The sequence below is a fragment of the Nicotiana sylvestris genome, chromosome 8 (assembly GCF_000393655.2).
Source record: "Nicotiana sylvestris chromosome 8, ASM39365v2, whole genome shotgun sequence".
NCBI classification, from domain to species: Eukaryota; Viridiplantae; Streptophyta; class Magnoliopsida; order Solanales; family Solanaceae; genus Nicotiana; species Nicotiana sylvestris.
In genome coordinates, this window is record NC_091064.1 from 107,715,655 (window position 1) to 107,736,465 (window position 20,811).

Genomic DNA, 20,811 nt, shown 5'->3' on the forward strand with positions numbered 1-20,811 from the left:
TTCCCCATGATGATGGAAATTTAATAACTTGATGCAAGGTTGAAGGAACGGTATCCATTTCGTGGATCTATGATCTCCCAAGGATCATATTGTAAGTCATCTCCATATCTACTACTTGAAACTTTGTAACTTTGACAACTCCTTCTGCGAATGTGTTGAGTGTTACCTCTCCTTTTGTCACAACACTAGAATTGCAGATAAAGTATGCGCCTTTGGTAATTGCATCTCACGTAATACTCTTAACAAAATAATGTTGACGAAACTACCTGGATCAATCAAAACTCGTTTCACATTAGTATCATGCACAATTAATGATATTACTAGGGCATCGTTATGAGGGGATACTACGCCATCCCCATCAACATCATCAAATATAATACTGTCTTCCTCTAATACATGTCGCACCCGTTTCCCTTGAGTAATTGTGACTTTAGAAATTTTATTAGCTGCAGTGTACATTACGCCATTGACGGTCCTTTTGGGAGAAGGTGGTTTAGGGGGGTTTCTGCCTATTCTTCATGTAAGCTTGCTTACCTTTCTCACTGAATAACTCGGTGAGATACCCTTGTTTTAATAAATGATCAACTTCACTTTGTAAAAATCTACAGTCTGCTGTTTTATGCCCGTGATCATTATGAAACTCACACCAATGATCAGGGTTGCGCTTGTTTGGATTTGATATCATCTCTTTTGGCCACCGTACCTTGTCACCCATGCTTCTCAAAATAGCTACGAGCTCGGAAGTGCTCACATTGAAATTGTAACCGCCAAATCTTGCCTTTAAATTTCTATCATCATCTCGTGACTCATTAGTGTTTCGATCATTCCTAAACCTTGATGAAGATCCTGACTCTCTATTCCATGATCTATGATCATACCTTTGATTGTCCTGTTTTCACCGTGAATCCTTTCCCGCAGGTCCCATGTATGGCTCGTACCTGTTTTTATCGGACCGTTTTTCGGTTTTCGCCCGTCTCGAACTTACTTTTTGTTCTTTTTGGAATCGTGGAACAGTATCTTCTTCTATCCTTAGCTTAGTGCTATACCTGTTGTAAACGTCATTCTATGTTGTAGCTAGAAATTCACGAAGACTTTCCTTGAGTCGCCTCATAGCTTCTAAACTCTTTTCATTCAAATTACTTGTGAAAGCTATAGCTGCCCAATTATCAGGTACACGTGGTAATGTCATTCTTTCACGTTGGAATCTGTCCACGAACTCCCTAAGAAATTCTGAATCTCCTTGCTTGATTTTGAAAATATCTTCCATTTTTTTCGACTTTTTGAGCTCCCGAGTGTGCCTTGATGAAAGAATCTGCAAGTTCAGCAAAAGAATTTATAGAATTTTTGGATAAAAGAGAATACCATGTTAATGCACCCTTGGTGAGTGTTTCACCGAATTTTTTGACTAATACTGATTCAATCTCCTGCTTGATCAAATCGCTGCCTTTTACGCCTATTGTGAATCCAGTCACGTGGTCTCGTTGGTCTGTTGTTCCATCGTATTTTGGAATATCAGGCATTTTGAATTTCTTTGGAATCGGGAGGGGAGCATCACTTGGCTTCCAGGGTTGTTGCGAATATTTATCCGTATATATCCCTTTGATTACGGGTGGCACCACAGGTATTTGCTCTATGCGATCACTTTGCTCCTTGAGTTGTTTCTGCAATGTTAGTACTAAATTTTGTAAATTAGAATTGACTAAGTTACCTGGTTCTCCCTCCTGTAATTCGCTGGAGATTCCACCACTACCTGAATTAACAAGCCCAGAACGAGAGTTCTCCAAAGTGTTGTTATTTGGAGTGGGTGTGGGTGGTGCAGCAGGTAACTGGCTAGCAAAAGCTTCAAGAGCTTTATTGACCTGTGCAGCAATTAGTTTCTGCAAAGCTTTATCGATAGCTTCAACATTTTCAAATTGAGTGTTCCCATTTGTATGAGATCCATCAGGAGAACCTTCACGAGACCGTTGAGGAGAGCCTCGTGGAGAAGGGACCGGAGTTTGATTATCTTGTAGATTTCCCTGAAGTTGTTGGTTTCCTTAGTTTTCGTGAACGTTGTCATTGTTGTTCGACATGGTTGATGCAACAAGGAAAGTTAAGCTAAAAGAGGATAGATTATCGGATTCCCGGCAACAGAACCAATTTATTTAACAAAAAAAATGGGATTTCGGTCAAAGCTTTAATTTAGAAGAACTCGGGTTACTGATAATCAAAAGAATATATGAAATAAAGTGATTTGGCCATCAATAAGATAATCAGAAGAAAAGCAAGTAAATTGGTATATTCAGATAGTATTTTGTGTCCCTACAATTGATTCATTCTCTCCTTTTTATAGCTATTCTGGAGATATGCATTTTGTCTTTGTCATAATAAGTCCATTAAAGACATTAAATGCTACATTACATAATTATTGTATTTAATACAGATTTTCTAACGTTTTTAGTATTTAAGGCTCATTAAATACTGTATCTGTACTCCCATGTAGTGCCAGATTCATTCCCCTTAATTTTTGGACTTAAATAGGTACGAGCGCTGAGTCTTTTGAATAACCGCCCGTGCCTCTTCCTTTGCCTCTGCTTGTATTTGTTGCAACTCGTGCCTCTTTGCCAGTTGTAACTTTTTGATCAGTCTATGTGTCATGACACGTCATCTTTACACCACTTTAATATGTAAACTCAATTTCTCCCAATACAGTTATCATTTCTTGTGTGTTAATTATTATATTAGCATTGATCGTGAATATACTTATCTTAATCGATGCAGATATGGTTCTCTGTTTTCTTTTATTCTTTTTTTTTGGTTTTAAACTTTCAACTTAGATTTCAGTTATGGTTATGGATGCTTTGAGTATATTGATATTGAGGCTAAGAAAGAAAAATATTTGGTGGTTAAGAAAACTGGAAAGTATATTTTATGCTGAATTAGTTTGAGTTATGCTCTTAACTAATTCAATAAGGCTTTTCTTTGTCTTTCCAAAACACCAAGTCGATTAGTCAAATCTCTTCAATTTTTTTTGATGTATGATAACAATTCTTGGTATCCTCCAGAATGATAAGGTAAGCAAGAATATTACTGCTTTGTTTGATTTATCTTTGTACATATTTTAATTTTAAATTTGATAGGAGTTATAGGTTCTAACTTCAATATCTATTTCAGGTTATTAAACAAGTACCATAGTCGGCACACTTTGAGAAAGAAAGAAGGGAAATAGACGAGGTCATTCTATCTACAAGATAGTAAACTGTTAACTTTTTATGTATTGGATGTTTACAATATGATTTACACAACGTAGTTATTTTTAAAATGAATAAAGAAGAATGGATACAATAATTTGAGTAGAATTCATTTTATTTGGCATGCTTGTCTCTTTTGAACTAAATTTCAGGTCAGCTTTTGGAGCTTTTAGTTGATGTAAATAACTCCCACTTTTCTGTTGAGATGCTTTGAGTTGTATATAATTGAGCCTATTAGGTAATAAATGCTTCAGATCATACAAGATCAGAAGTCTTAACTTGCTTACAGATGTTCTTGCTTGATTTATTTGTTTAGCTCACCAGGTTCAAGATATAGCCTTTTTTAGATTATAATAAAGTACACATGTTAATTATAGGTGAATTCTTTTACATAGTAGTGATATATGTTCTTTGGCAGATATGATAGCAAAATAGCAATACTTTGGTAGACTTTGATTATGATATTTTATGTTTGTTCAAGTTGGATAGGATTATTGTGACGACCCGACCAGTCGTCTCATGAGTTACTGCTCCGTTTCCCCCATTTCTACTTCAAATTGCTTTGTATTCTGGTTCTATAAGTGATCGGGTTGATTGGTTAGGGTTCGGAAAGAATTTGATTAGAATTGAGACAATTAGTCTCTTTAGAGTAAGTTTAAGTTGGAAAAGTCAACCGGATGTTGACTTGGGTGTTAGAGGGCTCGGATGTGAGTTCTGATGGTTCGTATAGCTTCGGGAGGTGATTTGGGTCTTAGAAGCGTGATTGGAATGAGTTTTGGAGGTTTAGAGAAGATTTAGGCTTGAATTGGCGAAGTTGTTATTTTGGCGATTTCCGATTGGTAGGCGAGATTTTGATATAGGGGTCGAAATAGAATTCCGAGAGTCGTAGTGGCTCCGTTGTGTCATTTAGGATGTGTGTGCAAAATTTCAGGCCATTCAGATGTGGTTTGGTTGGATTTTTGATCAAAAGCGTAATTTTGAATATTTTAGAAACTTAAGCTTGAATTCGATGTGTTTTGGTTGATTTGATGTTGTTTGAGGTGTTTTGAAGATTGTTACAAGTTTGAATGAGATTTTGGGTTATGTTGGAGCCTTTGGTTAAGGTCCCGGGGGCCTCTAGTGAGTTTCGAGAGGTTGAACAGATCATTTTAAGTTAAGGAAAATTGCAGATTTTGGGTTCCAACAGTTGCAGACATTTTGGTCTTCGCGTTCGCGAATGGACCCTCACGTTCACGAAGGGTCAGGAAGGGATGCGTCAGGTTTGGCCTTCGCGTTCACGAAGGGGAGTCCTGCGTTCGCGAAGGGCCGGGATTGTAAGCATCGCGTTCGCGAGAGGGTTGGTCGCGTTCGCGTAGGTTTGTGAGGCTAAGACATCGCGTTCGCGATGGTAGGGTCGCGTTCGCAAGAGTTTTGGTCAGCGGAATGTTTGTGCTTCGTGAACGCGAGGTTTTGACCGCGTTCGCGAAGAAGGAATTAATGCCTGGGCAGAAGGTTTTTAAGCTCGTCTTTTCCGCGATTTTGGGGCTTATTTCCTCTATAGTTGGTCGTTTTTGGAGCTTTTTGAAGGAGATTGAAGAGGGATTTAAGGGGAAACACTTGGAGGTAAGATTCTTAGACTAAAAACTCGATTATTATTTGAATTCCACCTAGTAAATAATGGAATCTAAGCCAAAAATTAAAGAACGAGGGCTTGAAATTGGAGACCTAAAATTTGGGATTTGAAGGGTCATTTGTGGATGGATTTTGATGTTCTTGGTATGTATGAACTCGTGGGGAGATAAGAAATCCATTGATGTAAAAATTTTCGAATTTCGAGACGTGGGGCTGAGGGTCGGGTTTTGGTAATTTCGGAATTTGTGTCATATTTTGATTTTTTTCGCTTGGGCTTCGTTCCCTTAGCATATTTTGACGTTCTCGTTCTGATTTTGGATAGATTCGACGCGAGTGGAGGAAGATTCGAGGGGAAAAGGCATCGCGAGCTAGAGATTTCACCGGTTTGAGGTGAGTAACGATTGTAAATGATGCTCTGAGGGTTTGAAACCCCGGATTGCACATCGTAGTACTATATTGAAGTGAGGTACATGCTTGATGACGAGCGTGAGGTCGTGCACTATTAGGGATTGTGACTTAGTCTATCCTGATTGATGATTTTATCACGTATTTGACTGAAATCTATTTGCTATCATCATTATTTGGACTGAATGCCATATTTGGGACTTGTACAAATTAATTGAACTCTTTGGGGATTTTTATTGATATTGTCTCACTGTTTTGAATTTATACTTGAACTCAGTCATGTTATTTTCCACTATTTTCATACTCAGCCATGTTTACTCAGTTTTAATACTTTAATGCTATTTTAAATGATGTTTGGGCTGAGAAACACCGTTTTACTATCGTTCGAGTGGCTTGTGAGGATTTTTAATTGAGTAAGGCCGATGGCTTATAATGTGAGGAAACACTGATATTGATTTGAGGCCGAGGGCCTGAGATATGTACGCCATGAGGTGGCTTGATATTGATATGAGGCCGAGAGCCTGTTTATGATGGCACGAGATGGTTGGATATTTCGCTTGGGCCATAAGGGGCCCCTCCCGGAGTCTATACACCCATAGTGAGCGCGAGTACTCATTGTGATATGAGATTGAGCCCGAGGGGCTGGTATTGTTCTCAGATGTTGTGCGAGGGGCGGTTTTGTTGATATAGTGTCTGAGGGGCGAACCTTTACTTGTTTATTTCTCCTTAACTGCCTATCAATTATATGCTTACTTGTTAAAAAAGGATTTTACTTATCTTTTAACTGATCTACTGTTTTTAAATGATTTTACTGCTTCGTTATGGAATGCCTTGTGCCTTACGTGTTTTCTCGCTTTCAGTCTTTATTTACATTTGTTACTCACTGAGTTTGAGCACTAACTTTACTCCCTGCACCCTATGTGCAGATTCAGGCATAGTTGGTCCCGCTCCCGAGTGCTGATCATTTCCAGCTTCAGATGGATCCGAGGAATCTTTAGGTAGTTGTTTGTGTTCGCAACCCGAAGCTCCTCCTTATCTTATCAGTTTATGTCTTTAGTTTTTTATATCAAACATTGTAGTCTTCCGAGTACTTCAGATTTGTTTAGATGCTCATAACTTGTGACACCCCGGTATCGGGCTGTGTTTGAGTTGTATTCCGTACATTATACTATCTTTTGCTTAGACTTTGGCTTATTTACTCCTTCTTAGACTATTTATTACTATTTAACTGTTTTAAAAAGTGAATTAGGTTTATTTGGCTAGCCTTGTCTTCACGAGAGATGTCATCACGACCGGGTCCGGGTTTAGGGTCGTGACAAGTTAGTATCATGAGTTACCACTTTGTTTTCCCCATATATGCTTCTAATTGCTTTGTATTATGGTTCTATATGTGATCAGATTGATTGGTTAGGGTTCAGAAACGATTTAGTAAGAATTGAGACAATTAGTCTCTTTAGAGTAAGTTTAAGTTGGAAAAGTCAACCGGATATTGACTTGTGTGTTAGAGGGCTCGGATGTGAGTTCCGATGGTTCGGATAGCTTCGGGAGGTGATTTGGGTCTTAGGAGCATGATCGGAATGGGTTTTGGAGATTTAGAGAAGATTTAAGGTTGAATTGGCGAAGTTGTTATTTTGGCGATATCCAGTTGGTAGGTGAGATTTTGATATAGGGGTTGGAATGGAATTTCGAGAGTTGCAGTAGCTCCGTCATGTCATTTGAGATATGTGTGCAAAATTGCAGGCCATTCGGACGTGGTTTGGTTGGGTTTTTGATCAAAAGCATAATTTTGAAGATTTTTAAAAACTTAAGCTTGAATCCGATGTGTTTTGGTTGATTTGATGTTGTTTGAGGTGTTTTGAAAATTGGTACAAGTTTGAATGAGGTTTTGGGTTATGTTAAAGCCTTTGGTTGAGGTCTCGGGGACCTCGGGTGAGTTTCGAGGGGTTGAACGGATCATTTTAAGTTAAGGAATATTGCAGATTTTGGGTTCCAACAGTTGCAGTCATTTTGATCTTCGCGTTCGCGAGTGGACCCTCGCATTCGCGAAGGGTCAGGAAGGGAGACGTCAGGTTTGGCCTTCATGTTCGTGAAGGGTAGTCCGGCGTTCCAAAGGGTCGGGATTGTAAATATCGCGTTCGCAAGAGGCTTGGTCGCGTTCGCGTAGGTTTGTGAGGCTGAGGTATCGCGATCGCGATGGTAAGGTCGCGTTCACAAGAGTTTTCGTCAACGGAAAGTTTGTGCTTCGCGAACGCGAGGCTTTGACCGCGTTCGCGAAGAAGGAATCAATGCCTGGGCAGAAGGTTTTTAAGCTCGTCTTGTCCGTGATTTTGGGGCTTATTTCCTCCATAGTTGGTCATTTTTGGAGCTTTTTGAAGGTGATTGAAGAGGGATTCAAGTGGAAACATTTGGAGGTAAGATTTTTGGACTAAAAACTCGATTATTATTCGAATTCCACCTAGTAAATAATGGAATCTAAGCCAAAAATTAAAACACTAGGGCTTAAAATTGGAGACCTAAAATTTGGGATTTGAAGGGCCATTTGTGGATGGATTTTGATGTTCTTGGTATGTATGAACTCGTGGGGAGATAAGGAATCCGTTGATGTGAAATTTTTGAATTTCGAGACGTGGGCCCGAGGGTCGGGTTTTGGTAATTTCGAGATTTGTGTCATATTTTGATTGTTTTTGTTTGGGCTTCATTCCCTTATCATATTTTGACGTTCTCGTTCTGATTTTGGATAGATTCGATGCCATGTTTACTCAGTTTTAATACTTAAATGCTATTTTAAAAGATGTTTGGGCTGAGAAACACTGTTTTACTATCGCCTGAGTAGCTTGTGAGAATTTTTGACTGAGTAAGGTCGAGGGCCTATGTTGTGAGGAAAACACTGATATTGATTTGAGGTCGAGATCCTGTTTATGATGCCACGAGATGGCTGGATATTGCGCTTGGGCCGTAAGGGGCCCATCCCGGAGTCTGTACACCCACAGTGAGTGTGAATACCCATTGTGATATGAGATTGAGCCTGAGGGGCTGGTATTGTTCTGAGATGTTGCCCGAGGGGCGGTTTTGTTGATACAGTGCCCGAGGGGCGAATCTTTACTTGTTTATTTCTCCTTACTGTGTGTCAATTATATGCTTACTTATTGAAAAGGATTTTACTTTTCTTCTAACTGATCTACTGTTTTAAATAGTTTTACTGCTTCATTATGGAATGCCTTGTGCCTTACGTGTTTTCTCGCTTTCAGTCTTTATTTACATTTATTACTCACTGAGTTGGAGTACTCGTTTTACTCCCTTTACCCTGTGTGCAAATTCAGGCGTAGCTAGTCCCGCTCCCGAGTGCTGATCATTTCCAGTTTCAGGCGGATCCGAGGAGTCTTTAGGCAACTGTTGGCGTTCGCAGCCCGAAGCTCCTCCCTATCTTATCACTTTATGTCTTTAGTTTTTTGTATCAAACATTGTAGTCTTCCGAGTATTTAAGATTTGTTTAGATGCTCATGACTTGTGACCCTGTTATCCTTGAGTTCTGTCATTTCTGTGATGTTTGCTTGGGTCAAATTGGCCCAATAATATGGAAGGTTGTTGCCTGTTTGAGGCATTTGACCAACACAGCCAGTGTGCCTTTTACTTTTCCATATCTGATCCACCTTTACTCCCCTAGACTCTTTCGCAATGGAGTTTTTACACTTGTAGCCAGGAGAAAAAGAGTTTTGGTAAGTCCTGAAGATGACAAAGACCGTGGCTGGTATGCCAGGTTTGTTGCTGCCCCCACTGTTGATTTAATGGGTGATGAGGACGTTCCCCTTCCTGAGAAATGGAATTTTGCACGTGAGTCTTCTGACTTTCTCATACCTTTTTCTTCAAGTTTGTTGATTTTTCTTCTAATTTTGCTTTTCTTTTTCAGCAACCATGGGATTTATGGAAGATGTTCCCAATTTTCGTGATTGGGTAGACAAGCTATTGAAGATTGCTCTAATGGATGGTAGATCTTGGAATATCCTTTCCCAACGATTTGGTTGGAAAGTAAAAACTCATGGTAAGAGCCTTTGTTTTATTTTATCTTACATATATTTTTTGCTTCTAAATTCAATCCTTCTTTCTATCAGGATTTGCTATTCAAGTAGTTATTGCCGAGGCAGTCGCGACTTCTCGTATCTCTTTGGAAAGGGCCCGAAAAATAATCTTGAGTTCTTCATCGAAGAGAAAAGCCGTTAGTGAGCAAGATTATGAAGAAAAGGAATACGGGGGGCTCTTTGGTACCAAGGCCACGGGCTCGAAGACGCATCATTTCTTATGATGAAGAAGAAGTATCCACCCGACGTTCTATTCCCCTTACCGAGTCTGTTGAGGCCCCTATAGTGATTCTTGACGATGATGTGGCTCCCGCTGCTGCTCATGCCTCTGTTGAGCAGCTTTTTATCAGCGGGTTTGGTGGTTAAGACTCAAGCCCAGTTTTGGATGAAGAACCTCTTGCTTCTTTTTCTACACCCATGTTCGTGACTCCTTCTTTACCGATCTCGGCTGTTTCCATTCCTCGCCTGACTGTCTTTACTACTTCTACTGTTCCCCCTTAAGTCATTCACCGTGCTGAAGTTGGCTCCTCAAGTAGGAGTGGAGATATGAGGCAAGTGATCATTAAAGTCCCCGCTGAGGGCAATCTTTTAAGAAAATCGGGTCAAGCAGATGTATGGCTAAAGCCCTTAATTGGACCAATTGAAAAAGCCAAGCTAGAGAGCCATAGCTCCTTGACTTTTATGAATGATATTGTGCACACTTCTTTAAAGATATTCCCTTTCTCTTTTTTCCTTTGCTGTGTTTTTAAAAAAATTTCTATCTTTGAGATTCTCATTTCTCTTCCTTTTTTTTGTAGGCCAATCTTATCGTTACGAAGATGATGAAAAGGATTGCCTTGTCAGAGTAATTAGTGCGCGATTCTCAATTAGAGGCGTGCAATTGGAATGAGTAGTATGAAAGCCTTCAAATTGATGTGGAGTACTTAGAAGAAAGTAAAAGTACCTTGGAGCAGCGGGTACAGGCCTTGACTTCAGAGTTAGCAGTTGAAAAGGCTTCCTCAAGTCAAGCAGATAAAGAAAATGCTCGTCTTGAAACCTCTTTCTCCGAGCAGCTGTCCAAGGCAAGTGAAGAGATTAGAGAGTTGAAGGCTCTCTTGGGTGAGAAAGAGGCTTATGCTGGAGAGCTCGTGCAAAATTTGACTTAAGCACAAGAAGACCTCCGAGCTTCTTCTGATAAGGTTTGTGCCTTGGAAAGTTCCCATGTCTCTCTTCAAGCTTCTTACACTTCTTCCTTGGCTGAAAATGAGAAATTAAAGAATGAAATTGCTGACTGGGCAAGGGATTATGAAATCCTTGAGGATAAATCTGCCATTGAAGTGAGTTGGGCATTTTTGAATTCTCACCGTGATACCCTAGTTGAAGCTAGCCAAGAGACTTTTGACTTGGAATCTGAGTTAGCTAAAATCAATGAAACTATTGAGAAAGCTCAGCAAACTCAAGATTTTCCTTCTCTCGTGTCCGAAGATTCCGTGAATATTGAAGTTGATGTTTCTCCTGTACTTGTTTTTGTTGTGGTGCGATATGCCCATAAAATACCAGGTAACACTTCTAGCCAATTACCTTTGGATTCCTCTAACGCTTCTTTAAATTGTTGATAATGACTTTGCTTGTTGACTCAGCTTGCCCATTACCCACCAGATGATAGGGTGTAGACGTAATCCTATTAATCTGCCAACTTTGAAAGAATTCCGTAATTTGAGTGCCTATAAACTAAGGACCATTATCAGAAACGGTTTCCTTTGGCACACCAAATCGGGATATGATATTCCGCCAAATGGAATCTTTAACTTCCTTTTCTCGCACCTGTTTAAATCCTCTTGCCTCTACCCATTTAGTAAAATAATTAGTGAGAACGAGCAAAAATTTTACCTGTCCTTTTGCTTGCGGTAGCGTGGTTGGGATGACCTGTTTTTGTTTTGCAATTCTTATTGGAGGTCGTCTAATGTTTACTTCCTCCTTGACCTTTTCATCCCAACTCTTCTTTCTTGTATGAGCCTTGTTAGTTTTTTCACTATGCATAGGTGACAAATCTCCTTTTCTTGGTGCCTCTGCCCGACATTGTTGCAAAATTGCATCTTCTTCTCCTTCCTCATACATATCTCTTCCCATATTCACTGGATGCAGAAGATTGTCGTCGAGTTCATGTGTCACCAACGCATTTACTTCTTGTGTATTTGCTAAGGCTGTAGTGTTTTGAAGATGTTCTATGGCTTGCATGTTGTTCCTATTCTTAGTCACATTTCCAGTGCTTGCAGCTTGCATTGAACTTAAATAGTTTAGAGGTTTAGGGCTTACCAAAGCATCGAGTAACTTTCTATCCTCCAAAGAAATAAGTGAAGCCTGCTGCAAAGCATCGTGTTGTTGTTCAAAATTTGGAGACATTACTGCAGCCCCTGCGATACTTTCATTTTGCTACTGCTGTCGGAGTGGACTGCTTGCAAGCTGCACTTGCTGTCCATGCGCAAAATTTATTTACTGCTGCCCAGAAACAATAGCATGGAGGACATTAGTAGGTGTAAAATTGTATTTTACAGCCATTGTATTGTTACTTCCAGTAACTACTGCTTTGTGCATCGACGAAATTTCGATCTCCTTCGAAACTGCTGCATTACTAAGCTTTTGTTGCTGCCCGGCAGGTACCAAAACAGCAGCATTAGGACTCAAACCTTTCTTGATTTGCACTCTTTGATAATAGCTTGAAACTTGATCCTTGTGCACCTCCACTGCCCCTTCATTTGAAGTATATGAACAATGATCTGCTTCCTCCTCAGAAACACTCAGGTTGTCAAAAATAGTGTCTTCCCCGTGTTCACGTTGATCAGCCCATGTTTTGCGAGTAAGGAAAAATTCACTCGTCATATCTTGTTGTTCCTTGGAATCAAGCATTTTATTTGCATAGTTTGCTTGAGATATTGCAGCCATACTTTTCTCTACCTGTTGGTTATTTCCAGTAGATAAAAGTTGCTGCCCAGAATCGCCATCTCTCTCACCAAACGATTCCATTGACTGGGATGGAATGTCATGAACGGTGGTATTCAATGTAACCAATGGAGAGTGGATCTTTGGAGTTGTGTTTATGAACATCGCTGCCTGAGCATCCTTTACCATCTTGGCCATATCTGGATTGGATATCTTTAAAGTTGGTGAGGCTGCATTATGTACTCCCCAGCCTTTTGCTCGTCAACAGGAACAAGAGCAAGATCCTTGATGTTTGATCGGGCATCTGCGTTCTTCATGGACTGCTGTTGCTTTCCACTGCCTAGAGAATTGGGCAGCCTACTTGTTGAAATTAAATCATGATCAACCTGTTGTATGTTCATCTCAACATCCCCCAATGCAGGTTCATTCAGCAAAACATCAAAAGAGTTAGAACACCTGAGGTTGTTTGCGTCTATAACCTGATTTGTGCGACCTCGAGAATTCTTTTTGTTAGGTGACATGTTTGATCGATTTACTACAGTGAAGTCACCACCCTTAGATTGTTGCACCCCTTGAGCACCTGACTTAAAAGCATCAGTTACTTGTGTACGAGCAACAACAGATTTCACTGTAGTTGTGAGTACCTGCATAGGAGCTTCAACTATCTCAGTTCCCTTCTTCATTGCACCTGCTATCTGCTGGTTATTAGTCGTCTCCTGTCCACCATTAATGAGCCCAACACCTGCCTTAAAACCTGTTGTAGCTGCACTTCCCAAAACATCAATATCTTCAAGTTCCTGCTCCTCATTTTGCACTGGAGTAGCTATTAACTCAGCTGGTTTTTCAGTTAGATCAACTTGTGCAGCAGTAGCTTTAATAACCCCAGCAGTAGATCGATTACCAGTTGCATTCAATGCAACCTTAGCCTCCAATTGTGAACCTACCGAAACTGGTCGTTTTACAGTTTTGTCAACTTGTCCTACCACTGCTGCTGCTGCATTATTCTTGGCAAAGATTGCTCGAACAGCTGCAGCTAAAGCACTGTCATCCATCAGCCCAGGTTCAAAAGCTGAACCTTTAGAACTTCCAGCTAAATCTTGATCAACCACAGTATTTTTTGCAGCCTTCAAGTCCTGAGAAACTCTAGCAAGGGCTTCAGCAACTGGAACAATTGCACCAGGAATAGGATTTTGCCCTGTTCGATTAGCATCAGAAATTCTTTCAGCAGATCTCTGTTGGCCAGCATTAGCCTTATTTAATTCTCCATTGGTTGTTTCAGTCACATTACAGTTGCCAAATTCTTTTGCAACATCATCTACCAACTGACCAACTCTTTTGGCATTAAGGAAGTCCCTGACATCTCCTTTTAATTTATCAACAGGGGACATGTCATCGACAGAATTTTCGGCATCGTCAATCTTGTTCTTTAAAATCAGACGACACATCTCCTGTACATGGCCTTGCCGTTTACAATAGATACAATAATCTGGGAGGTTATCATATATTACTTCTTGAAACACCTCAACAATCTTTCCAGATGCATTATGAACATGCTGCAAATGTATACACGTTGGTAGTTTATCTAAGAGATCGAGAATAACCTTAACTCTAGTAGTGCTAGGTCGAGATTTCACCTGTGTTGCTTTGTCGATAGCGATTGGTTTACCCACTACAGTAGCTATTGACAACAGTGATTGTCGAGCAAATAAATCTTGAGATAAGTTTGGTAATGAAATCCAAACTGCAGCCTTTGATGTTTCTTCCTTAGGATTGTATCCAACAGTCCAAGGGAAGACCCTATAATGATGTTGTTCGCCAATGTGCGAAAAATAATTTACTGCTCGAGCTAATGCGTTGCCAAAATCCTCTGGTTGATCCAACCTTAACATGAGTTGACGTGGGGTAAGATGACCAATCAAGCAATGGCCTTTTATGCTTAGTATTTTTGACAGTAAGCTTCTTAGAACATGCAAATCTGGCACTCTTGGAGATAACTTCAGCACAACTGCTTGATGCAGTCCTTCTTCAATAGCAAAACTGTCTTTCCTCCATTGTGAATTGTATTGTAGGTTCCCCATGGATAATTTGGACAGGTTTTAAAACCGGTTTTGTGGAGTTTGAGGCAGAATTATTTGTAAGTAATAGAGAGGCAAAGGTTTGTTGAATCTTGTTGCTAGGGATATGTTCACTATGATTTGGATTGGGCTCTCCCACAGCTTGAAGTTGGGGAGAGACGATGGCAGCCATGGCTTCTCAAAACTCAAATCCTGTGAGCTACAGTAAATTTCACATTAATTCGTAGATCTAGAACAATTGGTTATAATTTTGAAGATGAAACCAATTGGGTATTGTGCGCAAAGATTAGGAGCTTATTTTAACACCGAGCTTGAGATTTTCCACAGCTGGATGCCAGATTTATGGTGCGTGAATAGTGACAACGCTACTATTCACAGCTACAGTGACGACGGATTTTTGAGAGAAAAATCCTAGAGAGAGGAAACATCCAGAGTAACCTAACAAACTCATTTTAATTGGAGCAACTGTATTGTGATTTTGGACTTGGGATATGCCCGAAATTGAAATCGGAGGTCCCTTAGTTGATTTGTCTTATTTTGCCGAAAGTTACCAATTTGAATGTTTGGAAATTTCCTAGGTTTGATCGTAGGTTGACTTTACGGTTACCGGGTTCGAATTTTGGTTTTGAGACTTGGATAGGTCTTTTTTGCAAAATTTGGTGCAATTTGGAGTTTGTTTGATAGGATTCATATGCTTGGTTGTGATTCTAGAAGTTCTTGAGTTTTGTTTTGAATTTCATGTGTTTTGATGTCTGGTTCGTAGTTCTAAAAGTTATTTTGGTGTTTTGATTTTGCCAGCAAGTTTGTATGATGTTTTTATACCTGTGTGCATGTTTAGTTTAGAGCTGGAGGGGCTCGGATGAGTTTTGGGGGTGATTCGGAAGGTCTTGGATTGCTGGTGTGTTAGCTAGTGCTGCAGGTCTCACAATTTCGATGACCTATTTGCAATTGCGTGTCCCGTTTTTGCAAAGTCGGACACGCAGATTCAACATTTGGCTAGGAGACTGTAATATTCGCAAATGCGAAGTTCCTATCACAAATGTGAGGTGGGTGGTCCTCTTTTGTGATGGGTAGGTCGCAAATGCAACTAGAATGCTAGACTTGACAATTTTCACAAATGCGAATTCTATCTCACTTTTTCCATGTGTGCTTTATCACAAATGCGATATTTTATGTCGCAAATGCGACACCTACGTACTATTGGACAGTTACCTTTTGTGGACAATTGTTTGCATTTGCAGGCATCACAATTGCGAACAAGACATCGCAATTACGACACCTGCAACTAGGTAAAAGAGAGAAAATCGGGACTTAGCTTATTTTACGCTATTTCTCAACACTAATCACTCTTGAGGCAATTTTCTAAGAGTTTCTTCTTCCCAAAATCATTGATTTGGTTGGTTTGGAGGCTAATTCTAAAGAAAAAGCAACAGTTGAGCTTTGATTTGTTTGCAGAATGAGGTATCGTTGTAAAATTTGACTTGAGGGATTCAGACTTGTTGGTCTATTCGCTACGTGAATTATGTGTGAGTACGACATATATTTTGGGTGACGAGTATATATGCATTGTCATTGGGTTAAATCATGCGGGTGAAAATTATTTTATTTTATTATGTTGTTTCATTGACTATGCTTTCCATGTCTTAGTTAGATTATTACTTCTTAAATTATTTGCCTTCATAATTTGTTGGAATTTAGAAAGCTGAGTTTGGTTATCATAACACTATGATTGATGTTAAATTAGCTTCCCACCTTGCGTTGCTATTTTGGATTAGTGTTTTTGCATGGTGAGGAAGAGTGAAACACACGAAGGACGTTGTCGTGCCTCATTCGCATATACTATCATTGCTTTGAGAGATTGTGAAGATTAAAGCACGAAGGGTGATGTCGTGCACTTGGTTTCATATTATCATTTATCATACCATGTGAGTAAGATAGTAAACCCACGAATGATGTTTTCATGCCATTTCATATATCATATCGTTATTATATAGTTAGGATGAGAGTAAAAGCACGAAGGGTGATGTCATGCGATTTCACTGCCTTATTTGATTTCATGATTGGTGATTTAATTGGTTGTATTGTTGTTTATTTTGGAAAAATACTACATGGTAATTTTGTACTTATTGTTCTTATCGTACTTCCCTTTCTACATTTTCCCTCCCAGTTAATATTTATAATTCCCTACTTGTTATTTTTGCTGCTTTATGTGTATGTCTGCACAAGATTTTAGTAGGTGTCTTGTCACATCCTCGTCACTACCTCATGAGGGTTGGCTTGACACGTATGGAATACAATGAGTCGGTTGTAATCATGCTAACTTCTGCACTTCTTGGGCAAATACTAGTGTTGGTCCCATCGGTGTCTAGTTGTGCTTCTTCTCGGATCATTGCTACAACGGATATTTGAGGTAGAGCTACTGGCATTCGTACTCCCTGAAGTCCCCATCTATTTCTATCTTTGCTGTTTATTTTGAATAGTTGTATTCGATTAAACCATACTTGTAGACTTTTAGTTGCTCATGTACTAGTGACTCCGGATTTTTTGGAGTAGTTTAACATCGCAGTATTTACATTAATACCGTGTTCATTTATGAGTTTATTAATCGATAATTATCATCACTGTGTAATAATTGTTAAAATAGGTTAACTAACTTAATAACTCCAGGTTTCATAGAAAGTAGATATTAGGCGCCATCACGGTCTCAAGATTGGGAATTCCGGTGTCACGACCCAAACCGATGGGCCGCGACGGGCACCTGGTAGTTTACTCAACCGAGTACCAACGTAACATATCTTTCTTATTACATTATCATATACACGTGACATACGGGCCTAATAGGCCAACATGATCCTTTATAAACTCAAAACATAGGCCGACCAGGTCGTACAATCTTTCACGTACAAGACATATGTCTACAAGCCTCTAAGAGTACATAAATATCATAAAGGTCAGGACAGAGTCCCGCTATACAAAACAATACACGTCTAAATCATACTAACCAAACACGCAACTCCGAAGCAAATGGAGTGCACCAACATCTTTCGCTGAGCTGATAGCCTACTTAGAGGGATCTCGATCTGTCTATCTGGACCTCCGGGCATGAAACGCAACGTCCCTAATCAAAAGGGACGTCAGTACGAATAATGTACTGAGTGTGTAAGGCACATAAATAAGTACATAATAGACATGGAAGAAATATAGAGTAATTGAGTCAACCTGTATGTCTGGATAAATCTATAAATTATAAATTACTTTTAGCGTCATGCATATGCGTATGAATGTCATTTCGTACATAGGTACATGTTTCATAACATCATCAGCCTATTAGGGCGTCCCATCATATCATATCGGCCACTGTGGGCAAAATCATCATCGTATACCAGCTGATCAGGTGGTGGTGCGTATATAACGCCATAACCTTTCTTATATCCCATATACATATATATACATACATATATAACGCCGTTTGAATCATATTTCAACCACTATGGTCAACATCATCAACACATACCAGCTGATCAGGTGGTGCTGCGTATATAACGCCATAACCTTTTCCCATATCCCATAGACATATATTTACATATATACGCGTATATAACGCCATCTGATCATGGGTTAATGCACATGTATGAAATGCATGAAAAATATATAATAAATGTCAATATTCTTTTCGGATAAATTTATCCAACTGCGTATTATTCTGAGACCACGGGTAGAAGATAATAATATTTTTCATGGGGAATCAAGGATATAGACACCCCTACTATTTCTATGAATAGAGTAATTTATAGAAACAGTGTATTTATTATTTGTTTTTTCAGTATAATCTGGACCATACAAAAAGAAAGAAGGGAGGGCCTTAACATACTTGCTTCTGCGAAATTCTTGAACGAAACCTATGTCTGAAGCTTTGATTGAAACGAAATTTGGACTGAAATTTTTGGACTGATATTTTGACTCTGTTCTTGCGTTCTTGGCTTCAACCCCATAACCAAATTCTTGTTTTAGACCCGTTTACAAAGAAGTCATACCAAGCCTTTTGATAATGACTAATATTTTACAACATACGGGTCTTATTTTGCTAAGACTTGAATGTAAGCTATTGGTCACATTAATAATTAGCCATCTAGCCAAAGTGACTACTTAGTCACTTCTATTCTTTTGGCTTCTTGCCACGTGAGTGGGGGTGAGATATTAATAATTTACCCATTTATTAGTTAACTGAGTAATGTCCTTTTACCCGATAATTAATCAATTACCCGTAAAATTGAGAATTATTCCCACTTACTTAAAATGTTACTCAGTTTTAACACACCTTGTACACCTTACTATCATGGCCATGTAGTACCTTGTATGACACTAGTCCATAAATACCGGGTATTTTAGCTCGGGTCGTATTTTATCCCAAAATGCCAAACTTTGACAAAATTTATTTTCTTAGACTTGCTCCCCCTTTCACCTTCATGAATTTAGTAATCACTTGTGTAATAGCATAATCCTTATAATCCCCAAATAATCTTTTCCTTGGATTGATGCCAATTACCTTACGACAAATTCAACGTAAAATACTGCAGGGTGCAACACTGTCGTAACTTATTACTGCAAAGCGCAACAACATCGTAGTGTAATACTACAGGGTGCAACACTGTCGTAACTTATTACTGCGAAGCATAACATCTCCGTAATGTAATACTGCTGGGTAGAACACTGTCGTAACTTAATACTGCAGGACGTAACACTATCGTAATATATTACTGTAGAGGGTAACACCATCGTAACATATTACTGCAGAGCATAACATTGTCGTACTATAGTACTGCGGGACGTAATATTGACGTAATATTGCGGGGTGTAACATCATTCCCCCTTTTGGAACATTCGTCCTCGAATGTTGACTGATGCTCTTATCATTTTCGTAACTTATAGCTCTTGTGAATACGTTAATACTCTTCTAGCCATTCAAGCAGTTGCTCTGTGAATAAATCCAAAGTCTAGGGTAGTCCCCCCTTTGGTCTTTTTGCTCATATCATGACCTATGGTCGAAATCTTCCTAATCTTGCAACTTTTGTTACCTCTTGTCATGCGGCCTGTATGACCCTGGCTTTGTAGGTGCACTTATGTGATTCATCTTTCCTTTTTCCTTTTACCTTTTAGTTGATCTATAGGCCTTACTTTGTATATACAATGCTTAATAGGATGCCTCTCTTGGCCTCTATAGGTGTATTGAAGTCCTTTGCTCGATACTTTGTAGAACTTGCAAATATGGCCATATCTTATTTCATAGATCTGGTTACCCATTCATATGACTTTACTGCATTTACATGGGTTATACTATACCATAATTTTTTGCTTTAATCTACCTTTACTGAGGTATGCTTACCAAGCTCCCACTTAGTTTTGTTGCCTATCCTTTAGGCATAAATCTCAGTCCTTCAATGCTCCTTCATTACCGTTCGTCTTAAGAATGGCGGCCTAATCTCATCTCATACTTTGTGACTTTTGTCCATCCATTGTTGATTCACCTCAATATTAATCTACAATATACCACTGATAACTTGAAACTTCTTACGTCATACCTTGCCCCTAGGGTTTACGTTCCATCGAGGAATATTTGAAGTGATTTTCCTGATCCACTTAGAGGTGATACTATACTTCAATGACCGTATTTTATATCATCCCAATATGATTCACTTATGTGGGTATTTTAATCTCGTACAATCCATGAAATCCTCTTCAAATCATTACTCACTCGAAGGTATAAATGCCATCCTTTATCCATAACAATTACACACTCATTGTACTATCAGGGCAACATTCCATCTTTTCTAAATGCTACTAGTCTTAGACTCCTTTGAGTTCATTCAAGCTATACTGAGCTTTCTATAACTTAGAGAAACCATCAGCTCTTCTTGTTTTCATGGAGTTAATCCTGAAGACTTATCCATTCTCGTCACCCTTTCACTTGTCGTTCCTCATTCTTACTCATGTTTTCATAAAACTTTGTCGCTCTACCATACTTAAGCTTGCGACCTATACATATCCATTTATACTATTTGCAACTTTCCTTCAACTTGCTTGCATAATAGATTTCCTTATGTTATTCTAGAACGTCAAGCGAGACATCAAATCATCTCCAACTTTTCTCTATTCTCTTAACTAGATCTCTTAGTACTTAGAAACCATAGGCTGGAAGACATGCCGCCGACGATGCCGTAATCATTCCCAGTTATTGGATCCCCATGCTTATATCCTTCTCCGAAGTATGGACTATTCACGATCTTCTGCCTTTCAGCATCTCATACATTGTTCAGATTTACCTTACTTACCTTAAAATCTCGTATCATATCTTATATGTCTTTCATAACCTCCCTTCCACCTAGGTTTCATTCACGTCCATAACTTGAAGATCTATTATAATACTCGCACCTCTAGTACATAAATAATCCGGTGGGAGCTTCGTACTGACTTCTTATGAGGCTGGTACTTCTTCTA

General features: G+C 39.3%; 1 long non-coding RNA gene across 1 annotated transcript; it reads left to right on the top strand.

The window, feature by feature from the left end:
• Nucleotides 1–32: 32 nt before the first annotated feature.
• LOC138876465 (uncharacterized) lies at nucleotides 33–3,501 on the top strand. The gene is made up of 2 exons (XR_011401751.1): nucleotides 33–91; nucleotides 3,154–3,501. It is a non-coding gene; the product is annotated as an uncharacterized lncRNA (long non-coding RNA).
• Nucleotides 3,502–20,811: the final 17,310 nt, after the last annotated feature.